The sequence below is a fragment of the Mytilus edulis genome, chromosome 2 (assembly GCF_963676685.1).
Source record: "Mytilus edulis chromosome 2, xbMytEdul2.2, whole genome shotgun sequence".
Classification (NCBI taxonomy): Eukaryota; Metazoa; Mollusca; class Bivalvia; order Mytilida; family Mytilidae; genus Mytilus; species Mytilus edulis.
In genome coordinates, this window is record NC_092345.1 from 7,589,370 (window position 1) to 7,613,898 (window position 24,529).

General features: G+C 31.9%; 1 long non-coding RNA gene across 1 annotated transcript; it reads left to right on the forward strand.

Moving 5' to 3' along the window:
* Positions 1 to 502: 502 nt before the first annotated feature.
* LOC139511360 (uncharacterized) lies at positions 503 to 22,986 on the forward strand. The gene is made up of 3 exons (XR_011662010.1): positions 503 to 623; positions 17,794 to 17,942; positions 22,860 to 22,986. It is a non-coding gene; the product is annotated as an uncharacterized lncRNA (long non-coding RNA).
* Positions 22,987 to 24,529: the final 1,543 nt, after the last annotated feature.

Consider the following 24,529-nt stretch of genomic DNA (forward strand, 5'->3'; position numbering starts at 1 on the left):
AAAGACGGCCAGATGTACGGACATGAAGATTCATATTCGTATTTGTAGATTAATGGTATAAAAACTATTTGCACTCGTAAATCGAAATGTGAAACAATTAGAAATAAAAATAAACTAGTTTATTACATTCAAATAAAGCAATTATAGCTCACGACAAGCCACGACATCAATTGGACTATATGCTAATGTATTGGAATAGGCACATACAATTTATTCATATATTATTCTGTTATTTACTCATAATATTCACAATACACCTTAATTACGATCAATACAAAAAATGTCATTCTTATTTTCATTTTTATGGGTTCATTAAACTAACATGTCTATAATAATCAAGAATAGCTTTTTCTAAACGTCTTTTTCGTAAACCAACAAAAAGAAACTTTAAACAACTTCTGGAACTGTAACATGTGTAATGGATTTTGTTCAAAACTTTCCCAAAATTTAAGACTGAACACTCCATACATTTAATTTCAAATACCGCATCGCACTGTTGACACTTTTCTGTCGTGATAAGAACTTTGTTCTAACCGGACCAAGGTTTTATATAGTAAATTGGTCAGTAGTGTGAAACAAGTGTACGAAAATGGGTGTAAATAATATTCTTGTAATTTGTATTGGTAAGTTATTTTTTACTTTGAATATGAATAGAACAACTTTGTATAAGATTTATTTTGGTGCAGTCTCCTGTGGGTTAGTTCCTGACTGTATATAATATTTTTGAAAACTCTATGAAGTTTAAACTGGTTGAGCTGAATCAAACGTTTGCACGAGATCAGTATTGTTTGCACGAGATCAGTATTAAGTTTTTTTTAATTTCTTATGAAACTTTTCCAATCTAAATTCAAAATTGTGGACATCAGTTTTTTTCTTTAGAATCTCAGGCGATACTTTGGTGAGGTTTGTCTCACTGTTTTTTGTTGAAATTTGTATCCAGTAAAAGTTATAATGAAACTTTTAAACAAAGGTATCTTCTGACCAAAGTTGTCTCAATGAATAAAAAAATGCAGAAATTTGTATTTCTTTTATTATTATCTAGCATGTGCAAATTCGTAAATGGCATCAATTTGACATGTTATACAGGAACTAACATGTCCATTTAACTATAAAGAATATATCGTGAGAATGTCACATTTCCAAGATTTTTTTGATTTTTTTAAGATTTCTTGTTATTTACCCTTTGTTATACCCAATAATCTTTATGAACAGTAGAATAATTAATATAAAAGGTCATATTCTATCTACAGTAATGTTTTTGTTTAAATGGCGAAAGATACCAGAAAGACATTAAAACTCATATATCAAAAATAAACTTACAATTTAATAGTTACAAAAGAAAATTCAAATAAACAAACCCTTGTACACAAAACACAACACTGAAAAGTTAAGATTATGCAACACGAACTTCACCTATTGCATTTGTTCTGATTATTTTTTTTCTCATTCCGCAAAATTTGTATCGTGCCCTGTTCTGTGGTTTCGCAAGATGTTGCTTAGATTTTTTGCATATGATATCGAACAGTTAATGCGCTTTTGACACTGACCCTGTTTAGTCAAAGATTTTTTATTGTAAGAGTTATCTCCTAAAACGCTGTCTCTTCTATAACGTAAAAGAAAACGACAACTTTATTTTGACAAATTACTTTATATATCCTCATGATTTTTGTCCAATTTCGACGAAGCGATACGAAGACTTCATATGACAGTTCAGTTAATACCCCTAATGAATTTGAGATAAGTAAATATTGATTTATCTGAGAGTAGCTTCTCATCAATAATATCAATTTATGAAATTGATGTGGAAAGACCTTAAATTGTTTTCTGAATATTTGGTCATTAATTTTCTTTAAAGTTCATCCTGAAACAATATACAATATAACACCACCGTTACAATTCAAAACATCATTAACAGTATAATATACCAGCCAGCCTTTAGAGGCCTTTGGAATACTAACAGATTCAGACAAGAATACACAGAAAGTATAAACTGTAAATTAGTCTTTCTGAGATGTAAGGTCTTCTTATTAGTTAAAACAACTTCTTTTTCTGTTATCCTGTCATTGCGTCAGTGTAAGTTAATGAGAAAAACCCCGAGACTCTCATTTAAAAGTAGAGAGATATGCGAAGTCTACGTATTCATTTTTTTATCGTTTCGTTTAAAGTGTTTGAGTTTTCTTGGTATTTTTTATTAGGGACTTTCTGTTTTGAGTTTTCCTCGTAGTTTGGTATTTTTGTTATTTTACTTTATATTCTAAATGTAAATAAAAAAAAAGGGACGAAAGATACCAAAGGGACAGTCAAACTCATAAATCTAAAACAAACTGACAACGCCATGGCTAAAAATGAAAAGGACAAACAAACAACAGCACACACGACACAACATAGAAAACTAAAGAATAAACAACACGAACCCCCAAAGTAGCAATATTCTGTATACATGTAAATTAAAATTGAGAATGGAAATGGGGAATGTGTCAAAGAGACAACAACCCGACCATAAAAAAGACAACAGCAGAAGGTCACCAACAGGTCTTCAAGTTCGCGAGACGACATTACCGCACCCGGAGGCGTCCTTCAACTGGCCCCTAAACAAATATATACTAGTTCAGTAATAATGAACGCCATACTAAACTCCAAATTGTACACAAGAAATTAAAATTAAAAATAATACAAGACTAATAAAGGCCAGAGGCTCTTGATTTAGGACAGACGTAAAAATGCTTAAACATGTTTATGAGATCTTAACCCTTCCCCTATACCTTTAGCCAATGTAGAAAAGTAAACGCATAACAAGACGCACATTAAAATTCAGGTCAAAAGAAGTTCTAGTCTGATGTCAGAAGATGTAACAAAAGAAAATAAACAAAATGACAATAATACATAAATAACAACAGACTACTAACTGTTAACTGACATGCCAGCTCCTGCCTTCAACTAAACTGCTTGAAAGATTATGATTTCATCATATGAATATCAGGCACAATCCTTTCCGTTAGGGGTTTGGTATAATAACATATATGAGAAGAACATAACCCGTGTCATTCCAACAATATAATGTCTAAAAATAGCAACAATCAACATTCAATCTATTTAAGCATGGATCAGTTTTTGAAAATATACTGATACAGTTACTGAATCAAAATTATATAAATGTCTAAGAATATAACTTAAACACGCTAATTAATACATTTAAAAGTTCTATTAGATTTTAAATAGAATAATAATAATATAATATAATAATAATAAATTCTTTATTTAAAGAGGTAAACTCAGTTAGTTACAATAAACTAATCTTCCCTGAGGCCCTCACATACAAATTACAATACAATCAAAACAGATATTTACACATAATTAATCTAAAGTCATGTAGTTCAATGTATTGTTATTAACATAAGATATAATGCTGTATGTGTAGTCAAAAAATCAAATGAAAATAAAAAATATACAAATACATTGTAGCAAACATTTCTTATCATGATTGGGTTAGGTATTTCTTGATACTTTGCTTAAAAGTAAAAGTGTTTTTAACTTTACGCATTTTGTGTGGTAGTCCATGCAATAAAACTGATCCAGAATAAGCAAAGGATTTCTTAAATAGTTCAGCTTTTGCCTTAGAAACTATCTGATTACCTTGAGTGACACCTTTTAAGGAGTAAGGGTTATTATCTGATTTGAATTTAAACTTTGGAAGTAGGTACATTGGTGCTGCAATACGCTTACATTTATATAGAAGTAAATATTTGTGGTACTTTATTCTATTGTCAACTGTCATCCACCCAAGTTTTTTAAATAAGGGGGCTGAGGGGGATAAAGGATCTGCATCTAGAATTAATCTTGCTGCTCTTTTGGGGATTTTTAAAATTCTTGTTATTCCTTCATTTTTACATTCACCCAAAATAATACAGCAGTAGTCAATTAAGGGAAGAATATACCCATTGTAAAATGTTTTCCTTGCATTTATATCTAACAATTTCTTTATTTTAGAAAGAAGGTATATTCTGGATGATATATTAGCACAAACTTGGTCAATTTCATTTTTTCAGTTAAGTGTGTTGTCAATTTTAACAACTAATAATTTTTCATATGGAAAATTTTGTAATACTTTTGAATTTATTATCAAGTTTGGTTGATAAGTCTGAATTGATAGTTTCTGTTTTTTTCCAGTAACCAAACATTTTGTTTTATTTACAAAAATGAACATTTTATTCATTTTGCACCACTCTTCAACCCTGTATAAATCTTCTTGAACATCCTCATGTATATTTTCTATGTTTTTCCTAGATTTATGAAGAGTGGTGTCATCAGCATATAGATCTGTTTCACAATTTTCAATGTATAAGGGAAGGTCGTTTATAAATAGTACAAACAATAGGGGACAAAGTATAGACTCTTTGGGGACACCAAATTTTACATGTTGTTGTTCAAAATAAACATTACAAATGTTTACCTGCTGTTTTCTGTTATTGAGGTATGACTTGAAAAAATTAACAGTAGCCTCACTAAATCCATAAATTTCAAGCTTTAAACAAAGAATATCATGATCTACCAAATCAAAAGCTTTTTAAAATTTAATAAAATTGCTAGATTTAAATTACCATCATTCATTTCTTGCAACAATTTGTCAATGATATCGATAAGTGTAGTTTGACAAGAATGCTGCGGCCTGAAACCAGATTGTGTAGGGTGTTAAAGTTTAAGTATAGATAAATATTTGTACATTTTATTAGAAACATGTCTTTCTATTAGTTTTGATAAAGTTGGAAGAAGAGATATAGGTCTGTAATTTGTTGCTAAAAGCTTGTCACCATCCTTGAAAACTGGTGTTACCTTAGCATTCTTCAGTAATGAAGGATATATACCAGTATCTATCATTCTGTTAAATAAAAGGGGCGCTTAATTGTAGGATTTTTGGTCCAATAAACTCATCATAGATACCAGGTTTAAATTTTATATATACGCCAGACGCGCGTTTCGTCTACAAAAGACTCATCAGTCACGCTCGAATCCAAAAAAGTTGAAAAAAGTCAAATAAAGTACGAAGTTGAAGAGCATTGAGATCCAATATTCTTGAAAGTGTTGCCAAATACAGCTAAGGTAATCTATGCATGAGGTAGACAAGCCTTAGTATTTAAAAAAATTCAAAATTTTGTTAACACTTAATTTATCCATACAAGATGTTTGATTTATATAAGGTTTTGCTAATTCATTAAATAGCTCATTCATGTTCACTGGTGGTATAGAAAATCTTTCATGTTTATGTAATTTATTTTTAACAAATTTACTAAGATTACTAAAATCTGCTTTGTTAATAGGTGTACAACTTCCTTGTTCTCTTAGTTTTTCAGCACAGGAAGTGAAAAAGTTATTAAAAGAAACAGCTATACACTTGTTACTTTTAGTTGTATTGTTATCTTCTGTGACTAACTCATATGGTGTATTTTTAACTTTTGGGTTCAGACTGTGAAGACATTTCCATAATGTTTTAGGGTCATTGGAGTCTTTTACCATATTTTTATAATAATTCTTTTTTTGAGTTATCTACAATTTGTTTAGTTTTATTTCTCCAAAATCTATACTCACTCCATAAACCAAGTGCATTATATATATTCCTAACATAATGATTTCACTGTTATACCATTCAGGCTGCCTGTCCCTTTTAACTCTCTTTTAACAACAGGAGCATGTTAATATAAAGCCTTGTTCAACATACAAATGTATCATAAGACAATTTGAGACAGTCAGAGGGGTTTTCTACAAATTCTATTTCATGAAAAGGTATAGATTGCAGATCTAATAAAAAATTGTTTTGGTTGAAATTTTTGAAATTTCTATATGTTATTGTACTGTGTGTATTCTTTTTGCCTAAGTTGACTTCTTTCCTTGTTAAACAGATAGGATAATGGTATCTAATTGCATATCTACACACATGTGATTCCTCTACCATATTTGGATTATTGACATAAATATGATCAATCAGTGTACTAGTATCTCTTGTGGCTTCTACAATCAGTTGTTGAAAATTATATGATTCTAAAACATTCAGCCATTTTTAGGAGGTTTGTTTGGTGCATTAAAATTAAAATCACCCATAATTGATATATCTGAATTCATGGTCATTGCCACTCTTATTTCTTTTTCAAAATCATCAACCTAATCTATCAGTGACTTTGGTGGCCTATACACAAAACATAATAAAAAGATTTTTTGTAATCTGGTTTAATTTCAAACCACATTGTTTCCGTATTCCCTATTTCTATGTTGTTTTTTTCTTAAAAATTTAATAGTTTCAGAAAAGTAAACAATCAGACCACCTCAACTTTGGGATGTTCTGTCCTTTCTTTCAAATACATAACCAGGTACTTCATTATCAGTTGTGTGTTTTGTTAAAAATGTTTCACACAATCCTAATACATCAGGTTGGTTATCAGAAAACATAAGGTTATGTTTAATTTCTAAATATTTACTTTCAATCCTATTAACATTATGAGAACAAATCCTGATACCTTTTGATTTACTAAAACCATAAGAATTAAAAATCTTATCATTAGCTGTCAATGCAAGGTTTTCTAAATTTATTATATAATATATACAAACACTAATTGCTAAAATAACCTTCTGGACTATGGTTGTTGATAGTTTTTGGATTTGGACTTGAGTTTGTATGTTGGGATTTTGACTCAGGGACAGGTTGGCATTGATCTTCTGTGAGTTTTAACTTGGAAAGTCTTGGAGCTGGAATAGGTGTTGTCTGAGTTGATGCATCACAAGTGTTGACATATTGGGATGTTTGGCACTCAACAGAAACAGCTGAAAACTCAGTTTGTATTGATTGCTCACTGCATTTTTTCACTAATAGTTCAGATTCAAGACGTTTAATGATATTTATTAAGCCCTCTCTACTTTTGCCGTCGTATAAAAAGTTGGTACATATATAATTTGATTTCAATTCAGTTATTGAGTCATTTTCGAGATTGAGCCTCTCCTCTTGATTTTCATTTTCAAATATTTTTACATTTAATTCTATTGAGCTATTGAAAATGTCTCGAATAAATTCAACTGGTGTTGATGACCTTGATTGAGATGAAATGATTTCCTTTTCAAGTAATTCACACTTACCAACAAAAGCATCAATCAAAGTCAAACATTGCGACCTTGCACATTAATCGTACCAGTACTTACGTATAGTGTTACTGTCACTGAATTGTTCACAGTTTTATATATATTTCCATATTGTAAGTGACTCCCTATGAAATTTCTATCATTATCTAAAATTCTTTGAACATCCTGTATCATATGTGATGAGACATGAATTGTAACACTATTCTTTTTCGGCGAAATTTGCAAAAATTCTGGTATATTCGCAGCTGATAATTCAATGAAATATTTTTATTTTCTAAAATTTGACCAGTTAATTCACTACTATCATTAAAAAGTACAGTTGCATCAAAAGAATTAAACAGTGATTTAACATCAGTAAAACTGTTTAGTAAAGCCATGGTTATTATCAATCAGGAGCTCATAGAAACATATCCTTTTACTTCAAAATCTTATCTGCCAGTTTCGTTCCATACGCAATATTTCGCTAAACAAATTGGCTTCATCAGGCGTGTGCATCTTCGAAGGTGAAATCGGATGCATGACAAAAACATATTTTTGTAGCTTAATCTACAAAAAATTTGAGGAAAAGTATAACATATTTGTTGATGTGGCGTAAAATATGTTTGTAGCTACAACTACATGAAGTTTGAAATAAAAGTTTAACACATTTATTGATGTTCGATAAATTGTATGAATTTCTATAAATTAATTTGTGTGATTTCAAAATTATGGTTTTGATTTGTTTTTAAATCTTTTTTCGTCTCTCTCATTGAGTCCATCAAATTCCAGAGTTCGTAACTGGTGCATCCAAAATCTCTCTCTCTTTTATCTTCCTTGTGTATCCCAATTTTGATTTTTCTCAATGATTTGAAACGTCATGTTTTCAAAATCATGTCTTGCTCTTAAAAGGTGTCTTGTGATTGGGCAGTTTCTTTCTTTTGTATAAAATGACCGATGATTTTTTAGTCGGATGTTAAATGGTGTTTCTGTTTCACCTATATATTGTATTTTGCAAGTTCCACACGTTAGAACATAAATACAATTTTGCGTTTTGAAATTTGAAGTTATAAATATGTTGTATTTTTTCTTTGTGACTGTGCTGACGAATTGGGTTTCGATGTTGGAAACTTTGCAGCACTTACAATTGGCCCTTCCGCTGGATTATAACCTCCGATTGTTAGATACTTTGGATGTAACTAGAATATCTTTGAGGTTTTTGGGTCTGCGGTAAGCCATAACGGGAGGTGATGGAAAAATCTCGTTTAAGGAAGGATAATTTTCAATAAGACGCCAGTGTTTGTGGACAATGGATGACAGATTTGTCAGGTCAGGATGAAAGCTAACAACAAGCGGGATTTTATCTGTTAGGGTCGTCTTTTGTTTGTGTTCAAGTCGGTTTGTTCGGTCTTTTTCTTTTGCTTACCGAAAGCTTCTGAAATTTTTTTGTTCTGATAACCTCTTGATTGAAGTTGCTGTCTGAGATGCCCCAAACGATGGTTTAATTTTGATTCCGATGAACAAATCCGTTTTAACTTGATAGCTTGGTTGTATGGATGCTTCGGGAACAGTGTTTCGGGTGACAACTCTACGGAGAGAGAAATTAGTGTTTATCAGTTTTTTTTGGTGTGAAGGTCAGTTGTTATGACTCCGTTTTCTAAAGTTATGGTATTGTCGAGAAACGCAATTTTCTCATTTGAAACTTCAGATGTGAATTTAATCGATTGATGAAAGTTGTTACAGAAATCGAGAAATTCTTGCAGACGTTCTCCAGTTTTGTTCCATTTGATGTCGATGTCATTAATATAACGGAGCAAAGACAAGGGTTTGTATAGCACATTCGAGAAAGGATTGATTGCGCATGTGTGGAATGGTGGCGGGCGGAAAAATCAAGAGAGAAGATTTGTACCCTATTTTATGTTTTTAAGCACTCTCCTTTTTAACAACAGTGTTTTATTTGTACATTAGTTTTATCAGACAGCAATATTTCCTCATTCCGTCGTTCACTCCTGCCCACATATCGTTCTTTTTGAAAAGTTGAACTTTATCTGTACATATCTCAAACGGCCTGGACTGTGCTCCATCTTGAATGCAAAGAAATTTTTAAAGGCATTCTGTGTGTAAGCTTTTATTTCTAAATAAAGTTACTTTTACCAAGTTATTTTATGAACTGCATCACCACACCATCTGTACATTAATTTACTTGCGTACTAAGTAGTTGTACATTTTATCCTGATTTTATCGTAAAATTTTTACTTGCGTGTTTTATTTTTACCATCGGTAGCTATTGATGAGCTATAAGTCATTTACATAAAATATAGCAATGTATTCAGAATTGTGATAGGTAGGGACATGAATGTCTCTTTTTATAGAGATTCTAAACAAGATAAAGTTTTTAGAGATTTTATTAAGGAAAACAATCTTTAAATACCACCGTCTTGCGGAAAGACTTTTACTTTTATCATTATAATGGAAGATATACCTCCCAGATAGATTATTTTTTAGAAAGCAAAAGTGTCATTAGCAATTACTTGACTTGTATACGTGAGCCTACAAATACCTCTACTCATGACCCAATACTGACTACCATTCCATGTAATATACAAGAAAATGAGGAATCTAATTCATTAATTGAGGGAAAAAAAATTGGAATAAAGTTGATAAAACTGCTTATCAGGAAGAGATTGAGAATAAACTGTCAACATGGACTGATGAAATAAACCTTAATTTGACATTTGATAATATACCAGATAAGATAAATGAACTATGTTCAATCATGGCAACATCAGCTTCTAAATGATTTAAATGTAAAAGGTTAAAGAAAAAGCCCTGGACTCCAGAATTGGAAAATAAGGCTAAGATAAATAGAGATCATTTTGCAAAGTGAAAAGACGCTGGCTGACCCACCATTTTATTTCAAAATATTCCGTTTTATAAATAGAAACTTAGGTCAATGCAAAGGCAACTTGAGGCAAGCTTAAGAATTAATAAATATCAGAAAACTATGGAACTTCACGAGGGAAATGTTGATGGTTTTTATTCTTTAGTAAGAAAACAAAGAGATCCAGCAAATACCACAACTTCTTCGCTTACTTTTAATGATATCTCTTTAAAGGATAACTTGATCCGTGATGCATGGATGGATTACTATCAAGATTTTGCATCTCCTATGGATTCTGAAAATTTTGATGAAGAACGCTTTAGTTTGGTTGAAAATGATATAAAACATTTCACAAAAACTTTTACTGAAAATAAGATAGAAAATGTTTCACCTGTAACAGAAGTTGAAATGAAAAGTATTTCAGCAGCTATGAAAAATAATAAATCTGCTGATGACGAAAATATAGCTACTTAACATTTGAAATATGGTGAACCTATTATGATAACTATAATGACTTTTTTGTAAATGCTATTTTTAAAAATTTACATATTCCAACTGTTTTGGAAAATGGAAAACAAAAAATTGATCCAAACTCATATCGGAAAATAACTATCACAAGTACAGTAGGAAAAATTGTTGAGAAAGCTCATTTATCTCAAAATAAAAACTCTTTAACTAAAAACCAAATTAAACGACAAAAAGGATTTACCTCCGGAGAAATGCCTATCATTGCTGCTTTGATTCTAACTGAACTTATAATCCAAGCAATTAAGACAAAATCACCACTATATATGGCTTTAATGGATGCAAGGAAAGCCTTTGACATTGTTTGGCATCTTGGCCTGATGAGAGAAATGCACAAGTTTGGTTTAACTGGGGACAATTGGTTATTTTTTAAAAGATGGTACGACAATCTTAAATCAAAAATTAAATGGAAAGGGTTGCTTTCAAATTCAATAGAGGAACAACAAGGTGCACGACAAGGCGGTATCTGATCACCGACAACCTATAAGATTTTTTATAAATTCACTTTTACAAACTTTTGAAAGAAATCAATGAGGAGCATGTATAGGACCCATTTATTGTGGTATCCCAATAGTAGCTGACGATGTTGCTTTAATCTCTACAGATCCATATGAATAACAAACAATGCAAAATGTACAAGGCAGATCATGCAAACACATTGAGATATCTACTCAGTGAGCAAAAATTTACTATTCTAGTATTTAACGATTAATTGCCTAAGTCTTGGTCATTGAATGGTAAATCAGTAACACTTTCCGAATCTGCAGTTCATCTTAGAATATATAGAAATATAACTAAAAATGCTGTGGTTAAAGAAGTTGTGAACAAACGTATTACTACTACAAGGAAAACTGTTTACTTCCTCATGGGTGCTGGGTTACATGATTTGAATGGAGTCAATTCAAAAGTTTCTGTACACTTGATACAAATATATGTTATACCTAGACTTCTTTATGGTTTAGATGTTATATCACTCTCAAATACAGATATACACAAGATGGAATTATTCTTTAGACAATTATTAAAGCAAATTCAACACTTGCCTAAACACACATCAATAGCTGCAACTTTATTATTATTAGGGCGTATTCCTATAGAGGGAGAAATTCAAAAGTAAATTCTGAAAACATGTGGAAATATAATTAGAAGTGATTAGTCCGTTGAAAGAGAAATTGCTTTTAGACAATTGGCTAGAAAGATGAAAAATCTGGAAGTTGGTTTACAAAACTACACAATTTGACTGTAATTTATATTATGGATTGTCATCGCCTTATGATATCATTGAGAATCCAACATCAAAAATAAGTTGGATGGACATGTTAATAACTGTATAAATAATCATTTTTTACAAAATTTAAAGAAGGAAACTAAAGAAAAGTCATCCTTGAAACATATTTATTTTGATGAGTTCAACATAGGAATTGTGCATAATATTTGGAATAGCAGTGGGACTGACCCGTACGACCCGTACTCCGTAAATATGGCCGCTATATATTGAAGTTAAAATTACCACTGGAATAATGATTATTCAGTATCAGAGGTCTAGATTTTCAAAAAACTGATTCTCAGCAAACTGTCCATTATGTAACATTGAACCAGAAGATACAACTCACTTTATACTTAAATGATAAAAGCTATCAAGCATAAGAAATCGCTTTATCCAAGAGCTGAAATCTATTCTCGTAGATTGTAATAAGCCATATTTGCTAATACAAGAACTATTTGATGACGAAGAGAATCTTTTACATCTAATCATAGACTGTACATCATACCATTTTCTTACCTATAAGGAACAGGTCCGTATAGAGACATTAACTAGAGGTCTGTGTTACAAACTATATCATAAACGTTTATTTCTAATGTCTTAGTAAATTTATACTCAGTATAGGCGGTATAAAGGAAACCAAAGTATAATACATATTAGATAACATTTCGATATGCACATATGCATTTGATCCGCATTTTCCTGGATTGTGTCAGGATTTATATAGTGATGTTTATTCTGCAATATTAAGAGATGGATAGTGTTTGAACTGAAAACTCGTATCCAAGGCTTGTAAGATATCAAGTGGTTTTAGATTTTAAGTACTTTATTTGCGTGTTATATATGGCATAATTGCTTACCAAATGAACAGTGGAAAATTTTTAGATTTTAAGATAACAAGGATAGTGTTTGAACAGTAAACGCTAATGCGAGGGCAGGAGTGTTATATTTGAGAATTGTGATATGGAGATATAGATAGTGAACCGGCTATGGACGATTGGACTGTGTAATATATAAAGTTAACTTCCTTTACATTGTGATGGATTAGTCTGCATGCTGTATATATATTTTGTTATAAATCATAATAATTACGTATATAACAAGATGTGGTATGAGATTTTTAAATTCATTTACATTCAAGTCCATGCATTTTACAGAGAGTCATATAGTTAACAAACATATTATTACCCCATCGCAGCTTAATACCGCAGTCCCACTAGACCACGATTGCACTACGATCTGTGAAATCAATTGCAAATTTTGATCATCGTAGCACGATCGTGTAGATGGTAGTAAGGTTGTATCACGGTCGTGGTGATGTCTTCTAGATCGTGATGAACTTTGCCAACTATGAACATGTTCAAAACAATCGTGGTGTGGTCGTGGCCAAATCAGGTCATAGAAAAAGCGTAGTGAGAGCGCACTATGGTCGTAGTATTTATATAGATAAAACCGTTGATTTTTCCGTTTAAATGGCTTTACACTAGTATTTTTTGGGCCCTTTATAGCTCGCTGTTCGGTGTTAGCCAAGGCTCCTCCGTGTTGAACGCCGTACATTGGCCTATAATGGTTTCCTTTTATGAATTGGTACTTAGATTTAAGGTTGTCTCATTAGCACTCATACCACATCGTCTTATATATCTATTGACACATCTGTGTCATCTCTGATATCGTTCACTTAAATACTGTCATTTGAGCTTTATGAAGCAGTAATAGGTAGTAATTTAGGTTGGATTGGTCGGTCCGACATCTCTGCTTGATAAGGATTCGTTATTTTGCTCCCTCTGCCTCTACATCAACCCCTACCAACCCGCCCACATGTTCTTGTAGATTGTGGTGGCATGACAGTAAACTGTATTGTTTCCGAGAAATCTACGTATTAATCAGAAAAAGAAGGAACTGTATTGATATGAAACACGATGTTGACGTTATTGCCGAGAACGTATTAAGATCGCTGTATGAACCTAGTATAATTGTAATAAGAACGTGCTATAATCGCAGTAGAAGCGTGCTAAGATCGTGTTGCAATCGGATAACTCGTGGTATGGTCGTAGTGAGAACGTGAAGAGCGTAGAAAGATCTTGATAAGCGTAGTGAGGTCGCAGAATAAGCGCGATGAGAACGTGGTATAATCGTAGCAGGATCGTTGTAGAAGTGAAATGAGGACAAAGTAGCATCGTGAAAGCAACGAAAATGTATGTTTTCATGCCGCTCATACCGCGACCTCATTACGATCTGAATTTATTTTATATCACGGTGAGCGTGGTGCGATCAGTGTCTATTGAGACTTGGACTTTAGGCTTCTTCCGAACATTTGAAGGTCCCTGCTATGTATTGGTTACATAAACTACACAAAAAACAGTAAAATATGGTTTCATCTCGGCCTCTACAAATAATCTTTCAGTGCTATTGGCAAGTTCCTTAACTACGGTCAACGCGCTTATCATCAACTTTTGTAATTAAATATATGAAAATAGTTATATAAAATATTTTTAGAGTGTGAAATAAATCTTTGGATTTTTTAGATATATGACGTAGTTTTGATGGTCTTTTTGATTCTGTTGACAGTTTTGATTTTTCAACTCTATACACTACATTCTCAAAATATTATCAAACAAACCATTTCCTGAAATGGTCATTTGATTAATCTGAATGCAAATATATCTGCTGCAACTCATTTAATGCATTCTTCTATAATTTGAAAGGTAAATATCAAATAGATCAACCAATTCGTCAAGGTATTCAATTCATTTTAATCAGATCAATACAGAAAGAAAATAAATCATACGAAAACACAAAATGGACATTGCAAGATATATATTCAGTCATTATCCACAAGAACAAAAAAGACATTAAGAAGAGTTCTGAGAGTATTCTCAGTGACTGACAGTTAGCTCATAGCATATAACAACTTACAAATATACTTACTGGAGGTGTGATGAGATGACTGGAGCTGTTAATTTTCTCTTTGATAATTTTTATGTACGTTTCGGCGACAAAGTTTATCGACAGGTTGTAAGAATTTAAATGGGAACTTATTTCACTCCTTTAATATCAGACTTGTTTTGTGTACTGTTATGAATCACAGTTTATGACCAATTCAGTAAAGACTCGTCTGAATTGCATTTAATTGACAAATTCAACAACACTTAACGTTATCTTGATGATATTTTTTCGTTAAATAATCAAGATTTTTCTCAATATACAGCCGAATTTTATACAAAGAAACTTTAAATAAATCAAAAATAAACGACAAAATGGACGATTTTTGTCACTATTGTTAGTTTTCACTTTTTGGATAGTGATATTCCTTTAGCACCATCTTACGGTGTTTATATTTAACACCTGCGTTTGTTATGCCCGTGTCTGTTGTGACGTTTGTGATTTTAACCAACGTTATCTATGTATTACTGGTAAATAAATAAGCCAGGGATTTAGTTACCACAAATTACTTAAAACCTTTACTAAATTCTTTCATAAATATAAAGATTTGGCTTTCAAGTTTTGTTGTACCTGTAGAAAACATATTTCAAACGGACAGCACATCCTCGATTTTACGGGAATATTGTTTACCGTACCTTGAAATTTAGAAACGATCCTGGTTAACTTATCGATCCTTTAAATAACGTATTCTTCAAGGTTACCAATTGAACACTGTAATTAGATCAATAAATATTGTTTTTATTGGTGTTAATATTGATTTTGATATTGGTAAATTAAAAGCAAACTAAATAGTATTGATATATACATATACACATTTATGAATCTTCAATCTGTCTATACCTGTATCTTGGCATTCAACAAGGTCATGTTTTTCTCTGACTGTTAAGACGTCTTTACATTAAATACATTCGATTTTGGAGGTGTACTGATTGATAATTCAGTCTTAGTTGCATTAATTGTTTTTATTAGTTGATAGTGGCTTTGAACTAGCTGTCAGTAACTGTGAGTGCTCTGAGATCTGTACGTAGTGTATTTTTGTTGTTGGAATATACAAGTTTCCGGCTACGTCCACTCAGTGTAGTGTTTCTATTTGTATCCACGTGTTGGGTTTTTCAATTGATTTTTATAGTTAGTTTTTATATTGTATATTACACCACTGTCCCAGGTAAAGGATAGGATGGGATCCCGCTAACATGTTTAACCCCGTCACTGTCTGTATGTATGTGGCTGTCTAAAGTCAGGAGCCACTAATTCAGTCGTTGTCGTTTGTTGATGTGTTACATATTTGGTTTGGTTCAGTTTTTGTACATAAATGAAGCCGTTTGTTTTCTCTTTTGAAACGTTTTTCTTTTGTCATTTCGGTTTTTTTTTATAGCTGGCTATTTAGTATGGGGTTTTGATCATTGTTGAAGGCCTTACGATGACCTATAGTTGTTAATTTCTGTGTCATTTGGTTTCCTGTGGAGAGTTGTCTCATTTCGAATTATACCAAATCTTCTATTTTATATTTGCTGTTAGATACTTAATTAAATAGTTAAACATTTTCTTGACAAGACTGTGTGGAAGTGTAATGTAGAAAGTACTAAAATCATAACTGTGTCAAATTTATCATCAAGGTACATTGTTTCAGTTACCAAATTCTGCACACCCAGACTATTAACAGTCACGTGATTGACACGAAAAGCACAATATTTACAATGTTACTTGCAATAATGCACACACTTTGTATCTCCTACATGAATAATATGTGGTTAACGATAGGTTGGTGAACCCGGACGGCCATTTCACAATTGTATAAAAGCACATCGTTGAGACTACAAATGTAAGCCAGCCTGTCCTCTCAGTTGACATTTGAGAATTTCTGGTCACTGTAAGGCTAATCTGAACGCACTAACCATTAACATCCATTATTGACAACAACACTTAATGGTCCAGAGAGGAGAAACTAACTAACTGGGGAACGATTTTGGATACAAATATTAAAAACAACGGCACCAATTGTGATCAACGAAAAGGGGTAGTAGAACTCACGCAGTACTTCATGTACATATATTATTTCATTTTTAAATGTATGACTTCATACCTTCGCCTTTTGTAAATACCTTATTCATATTTAGTTCACAAGATGACACAATGATAAACTTTCGATCTTTTTTTCTATTCATAGCTGTGTATAAAGTTAAGTGTTAATAAACTTAACTTTTCTACATACGATGCTCGTCGTTGAGTTTGAATGATGATTAATTACAGGTTGAGACGTCAATTTACATCAGGATGCTAATACTGAGTAGCGATAGTTGTTACCCGAATTACGTATTGATTGTTTTTATGATAGTTTATCATTGTTCTTTGTTGTTGCATATAGTTAAGAGGTAAAAAAAAAAGTCAAACAGGCATATAATAGTACACAGGAGACAACTTCCGGTACATAGTATAAATATGTAGTTTCATTCGTGGAAAGGGGATGAGATTGCGGTAACGATATAAGGAACATATTCGATATTGTCTTACCTCCTATACATTTCTAGGAATATGATTGGTTAAAAGCGTCCTCGTGGAAACCGTGCATATTTAATATTAGGTTAGTTTAGAGGCGGGGCTTATTTCATACTAGGTTAGTAGTTGAGTTGCGTGCCTTTGTATTCCATATAAGGTATTAAGGAGGCGGGGATTATTTCATACACGGTAAGTAGTAGTGTTACATCCCTGTAGAAAAACAAAACAGTGCTGAAAATTTTTTTAAATGTTACAACAGACGACGAAAGTGATGATAAAGTGAAAAAAAAAATCATAAAACACATTTAAATCTAACAGGTTGTCATTGTTGGCATCTGTTTTGTAGGATCAAAGGAAGTAGTTTCCATGTTAATGCTAACTGTATTGAAAACTTGCTCATTTTGATAGGTCACTAGTCTAAATTTTACACGTTAAGATAGTCGGTAAGATAAATTCGTTACATAGTGTGCTAGTGACGTAATACTGCATGCTGTAGCATAGGCAAAGTATCTTCGATAAGTTTGTAAAGCATCTATTAATTATAGATATCTGTTCACTGCACTTGACCTATTTTCTTGTTTTATAGTTTGTTATAGTACTGGATTGTCAACTCCATTCCTCTCACAGCAATCAGGGCTTACACAAATCACATACCCATCCATACATTATGGACACCATCTATCACATGGAGTAAGACTACAATGCTTTGAGCACGTGTGTGAACACAGCAGTAATGTGAGTGAAGTTATAAATTTCCCTATATATCCTTGAACTTGTTAGTAATAACCTTGTTACCCTTTTTCGCCAAGTTAGGCTATTTTAATCTTGATGGCGAACAAATGTCAATTGTTATGCAACACAAATTCAATTTCATTTCCATAAAAAAAAATCAGAAGATGCCTATAGGACAACTATCAACCGGATCAAATGAAGTGGATGTCTATCATCATACCGATTATGATAAACTGTTATGGACACAGAATCGTCTGAGCTGATATGAAACTTTTAGTATTGTTATCCAAGTCCCATTTGTTTACAGACCTTTTATTTGGATGACAGAGATGTATACTATCAAGAGATGTCTATCATGTCTTTTAATTCTTGCAAGTTCCTCAGATTTATTCGTTAATTTGAAATGTTCACACTATTCAGATTTTAATAACGGAGGTTTGCCTTTTACACACAATTTGCTCCAAGAGATTAAAATCGAAATGACATCAATTTTTATGTGACGAATTGGTTGATCCATACGATATGTCGGTGTTTAAACTTACTAGAGACACGGTATTATGCTATAATAGCCTTTCGACACCGGTATGTTTGTCTTAGTAGTCATTTTACCGATTTTGACAATTTCCCGAATCTGTAAAAAACTTACGACTAAATCATTTCAACTGAATTGAATGAAATTGAGTAATGAAATGGGAATGCGTCAAAGAAACAACAACCAAACCAAAGAGAAGAAAACAGCCGATGACCATAAAGGGTCTTCAATATAATGAGACAATGAAAATCCGGCACTCGGAGGCGTGCGTCAGCTGGCCCCTTAACACAAAAATGTTGATTTGCTTTGAGTAGAAATAATTAATTGTTTATTCGGTTATTAATGAAAATTGTAAACACAACAGAATCAATCTTGTATGACGGAAAGTATATTTCGATATATAGGTGACAGTATCGCAATCAAACCATAATGAGCTTAACTCTTGCTACCATAACATTTAATGATAATGAATATTAAACAAAATGTAAATTATTTTTTCCTTGATGTTTAAGAACAAAATCAGATATTACATGTTTAAAATAAACCAGTTCACTGTTCCTAAATCGATACTTCTGGAAACAAACAATGGAGATATAGGGAAGGTGAAATAAGCTTGCAGTATAGCGGTACAAGTGTCACGAGGGCTACTGCTTCTTGGATTTCAATTGAAGAATGGTATAGCATCTGAATAATATTATGATAAAAATATGATTGCTTCGTTGGTGGTTGCTTTACGCCACGAGAACGATAACACGTGAAATAAGAGTTATTACGGAAAGAAACTTGAAGCAGTTCACTATTATTCCCCAATAAAACTAATTCATAGAAACTCTCTTTTAAAAAACTGTTCCTGTTCAAGATATTAATTGACTTCAAAGTATCGGTGACTTTGATAGCAATATTTACAACAAACTTGAAAAATTACATGATCACAGTTCTAGCGGGCTAAAATTCCCTATGACAAACCATACCATAAAAAACATATAGCGATATTAAAACAATTCAATTAGAGATAAATTATGATTTATAAAAAAAAATACTTTTCAAATAAACAACTCGGTGTCTAGAATAGATCTTTTTTTTCATTTTATTGAACTAAATACAAATAAAGCGTACATTAGCAAAGTATTACATTTTCCGTTAAGTGACCACGATCGTTGTAGACATAAAAAGGACGAACTAATACTTGGTCCCGGAACATGGATTATGAACCAAAATACAATAAAAACCGATTATTCTTAAATGATTTAAAACATGGTCGGCAACATGGAAATCTTCTAGACTTTTATATTCGATGACATGGTTGGCATGAGGAACAATGAAAAATAGAGCCTTTACTATTGCAATTTCAAGTTACAAATGGAATGTATAAATCAACATGTTTAATGCTAGCTATAGAAAATGAATTACAAGATCTTAAAAATGACACTCCTAATAAACGTGATATTCACGGATAATACATAAAACATACAATTTTATTATATAATTTTGCAAGCAAAATTGTGAAACTGCAATTCTCCGCTTGATTGATGAATGGTATGAAAATGGGGAAAATGCTCGGTTTGCAAATATTAAAATGAGAGGATCTCAATACTATTACAGTACAGGATAAATTGTATTACGAGTTGTCTAGAAATTAGGGTTAGTACAAAACGTAATGACGGCTTTTGAGGTTGATGATAACGGTTTACATTTTGATATATAAAATCATATCAAATATATTGGAAGAATGTATAATACAGTTTGTAACAAAAAAACATAGAGGGTAGTTTTCATTGGATATTACGATCACATGTTTCAAAGTTTTTTTTTGTATTGTATTGTATTGTCGCTATGTTTCTATTTATATGTATATTGACGGTCAAAATAAAAAAAAACAATTTGCTTAATTTAGATTTTTTACATAATGACGTCACACATTAGAACAGTGGAAGAAGCGCCGCAGCAAACGAAAAGAGAATTTGCAAGTTTATCAGAAGAAGATATAAAGACTTTATGTTAATATAAATGCAGACGCTAAGAATACAAGAAATTTAACGCACCAAGCTATGAAGTTGTTTTAAGAATATAGATGTTTTCAATAACCTGTTTAAATTCTTGAAAATGTAATTTAAAACTACTCAAAAAGAACATTGTACGCCATTTTCCTGATACACAATTCTTCTTCGGTCAATATAATCTTAACAGGTTAATATGTAACGTAGTGACCTGATCAAAAGTGTTAATTATTCACCTAGATTAGCAAGGGTTCGTAAAAAGAATAATTATAAATTGTTGGTAACATACCTTTACAAGATTAATTTGAGTATGTAAAAATTGATAATATTTTTCTAGATTAGCAAAAACTTTTGGTCCATGAAACACTTAACAATTCAAACTTTTTAGAAATTTAAATTTTTTTTGTGTTTTGGATATTTTTGTCAAAATTTGTTGTTTTTTTAGTTTCTAGATTTGGAGGATATATCAGGGGACTCCAATTGGAAAAGTTTGGATTGCTCATGGAAAAACTTCATCAATGTTTCTGACAGTGAATAATCTGATTTCTTGTGACGTTATGTCAATTACGTTAAAAGCTAATTTGTTGATACATACATTTATTCTAATAATTGTGATTGTGCTATTGCAGTGTTCTCGTCATGTGACCGTATAAAAGCCATCTAGTTGAATTGTTTTCTATTTGCTCTAAATCATATTTAACAATAGCTCAGCGTGTATTAGTCATTTATTTGTGGAGCAGGATCTGCTTACCCTACCGGAGCACCTGATATCACCCCAGTTTTAGGTTGGGTTTTGTTACTTAGTCTTTCGTTTTCTATTTTGTGTCATTTTTACTATTATTTGTCTGTTTGTCATATTATTTTTTAGTCATTGCGTTGTCAGTTTATTTTCGATCTATGAGTTTGACTGTCCTTTTGGTAACTTTCCTCCCTCTTTTATCTAAATATGTACTAGAGATATTATTTGAATTGTGTCTTGTCGGTTGTTGTTTTTAAATTGGACTCTCTTCCTCTCAATTTCATCATCTTTTATTTTGAATATTTGACGGTTGAGCCTCTTACTTCCTTTTTATGGTATCCCATTTAAAATTTTAAATTTCTAAATTGTGATTGCGATTAGCACATTCTGATAAATAAAGTATGTATATCTTTTTACAAATACTATTTATCAGTCAGTAAAACTGAATAACCAGACACCATGGCCTCTCTCACTGAATATTTTGCCAAACAATGTCAATTTTAATAAGACTGATCTTTTTTTAATAGGTGGGATGTTTTGATGCAACTGCGTAACAAGAAATTCGAGATAAATCAAAAATCTAAGCAGCATTATATTAGTGGGTTTTGTTTAAGCCAAGTGAATGATTTATAATCAACATTTTTCTTGGACTTGTTGCAATAGATTTTTGACTCTAGCATAAAAGCAGATACAGATATAACTTACTTAGTATGTGTGTAAATACGTTAAACACACACTCTACTTACATATTTAGTTGATAACTATAAATTCTATGAACTCTTTCTTCTTAAGAACACGTAAAGCAATCACATTATTTTTTTAAAAAACAAAGTAAATGATTGTTATCAAAGGTACCAGGCTAAAACTTAATACGCCAGACGCCCGTTTCGTCTTAATAAGACTCATCATTGATGCCCAGACATTTAAGTTTGAATTGAACATTAGTGTAAATGAAAAATTTCAAATATTAAACAAAATTTAAAAAAATGAAAGAGATGAGATAAAGTTCTCTTGTCCTGATGGTAGAGTCCAAGACAGAAGGTAATATACACATGTTACATTGTGACATACTGAAATAGCACCGTATCTGAAATAAAGAAGAAAAACAATTTGAAAAAGGGTTTTAGAAAACAATTTGAACCTACAATGACCTGTTGATCGTTTAAAGAATTATCAAACTATACTGTCAAAGTAAACTCAGTAAAAAGATTGGAGTACAATTAAACAATTATACTAATTTTCCAACAACTATGAAAAAAGTGCAAAAATTATTGCTTCAGGAGGTTACTTTCGGTTGACATTTTTTAAGGTCATATGTCACTAAACGTTTTGATAAAGACCTATCGGCTTTATCATGTACCAATCTGAAGCAATAATCAATTTACCTTAGAACAAAATATTTCAGGGCCAATAAGTCAAATAAGATGTTATTGAATTGTGTCATACAACCCGGTACATGTTTAAATGTTTCTATGAAACCCTCTTGTTTCACCATCGCTGTGACAGAGGGTTACTTTGTTATTACTGTTTTCTGTTATACCATTGTATCCACAAAGGTTTTCGGAATAAATTTGTAAATCCACCAAATGTGTCATATCTTTATTGCTATTAAGCAAATTTGTGCACCAGTTTTATATTAAACTTGTTTGCAGAAAGGTAAGCAAGACAGGAAGCGTGAAGATACCTATCAACACCATTACTCACACCCACACTGTGTTATTAGCAGCAGCACGCATGGTATGTTCAAAGGACACTGTGGGGAAAGCCATGATCATAATGTAAGCAAAGTCATTTATTACATTTTTAAATATATTTATTAACGATTATTTATTTACACATTTTTAATTATTAATTTTTCGGAATAAATTTTAAAATAATGCAGTGGGTTACACTATTTTTTTTCTTATTGACTTCTTTCATTCATCTGAATTGATTTAAAACTCATTATATAGGAGTATACACTTCCATCAAAGAAAGCTACTACAAGAATTTCACACTCATCAATCGAATTAAAACTAACAGTACTTTCTGTGGAAAATGTTATTGAAAATTTTCAAATTTTAAGAAAATTGTTAAAAATTGACTATGAAGGGCAATAACTCCTTAGGGGGTCAATTCACTTTTTTGGTCATACTGACTAATTTTTCGTTCTTACTTTGCTGTACATTATTGCTGTTTACAGTTTATCTCTATCTATAATAATATTCAAGATAATAACTAAAACAGCAAAATTTCCTCAAAATTACCAATTCAGGGGCAGCAACCTAACAACCGATTATCCGATTCATCTGAAAATTCCAGGGCAGATAGATCGTGACCTGATCAACAATTTTACTTCCTGTCAGATTTGCTCTTAATGCTTTGGTTTTTGAGTTATAAGCCAAAAAATGCATTTTACCCCTGTGTTCTATTTTTAGCCATTGCGGCCATCTTGGTTGGCTGGGCGGGTCACCGGACACATTTTTAAAACTAGATACCCCAATTATGTTATGGCCAAGTTTGGTTAAATTTGGCCCAGTAGTTTCAGAGGAGAAGATTTTTCTAAAAGATAACTAAGATTTACGAAAAATTGTTAAAAATTGACTATAAAGGGCAATAACTCCTAAAGTGGGCAACTGACCATTTTGGTCATGTTAACTTATTTGTAGATCTTACTTTGTTGAACATTATTGCTGTTTGCAGTTTATCTCTAACTATAATAATATTCAAGATAATGACCAAAAACAGCAAAATTTCCTTAAAATTACCAATTCAGGAGCAGCAACCCAACAACCGGTTGTCAGATTCATCGGAAAATTGCAGGGCAGATAAATCTTGACTTGATAAACAATTTTCCCCCGTCAGATTTGCTCTAAATTCTTTGGTTTCAGAGTTATAAGCCAAAATCAACATTTTACTCCTTTGTTCTATTTTTAGCCATGGCGGCAATCTTGGTTGGTTGACCGGGTCACTGGACACATTTTTTTAACTAAATACCCCAATGATGATTGTGGCACAGTTTGGTTAAATTTGGCCCCGTGGTTACAGAGGAGACGAATTTTGTAAAAGTAAAAAGACGACGCCGGACGACGACGACGGACGACGGACGCCAAGTGATGAAAAAGCTCACTTGGCCCTTCGGGCCAGGTGAGCTAAAAATGAAACCGAGTAGTCCCTCAGGCATAATATATCATGTCAATTGTTTGTTACGTCAGTGGTATACACACTATTTTTTTTTTATTCATTTTCATTCTTATCAAACCGCTAAGTTGTATTGGGTTTTTTTTAAATGATTGACAAACAAATTCATTGATTCTGTCATTTCTACAAATTCGCCAATTGA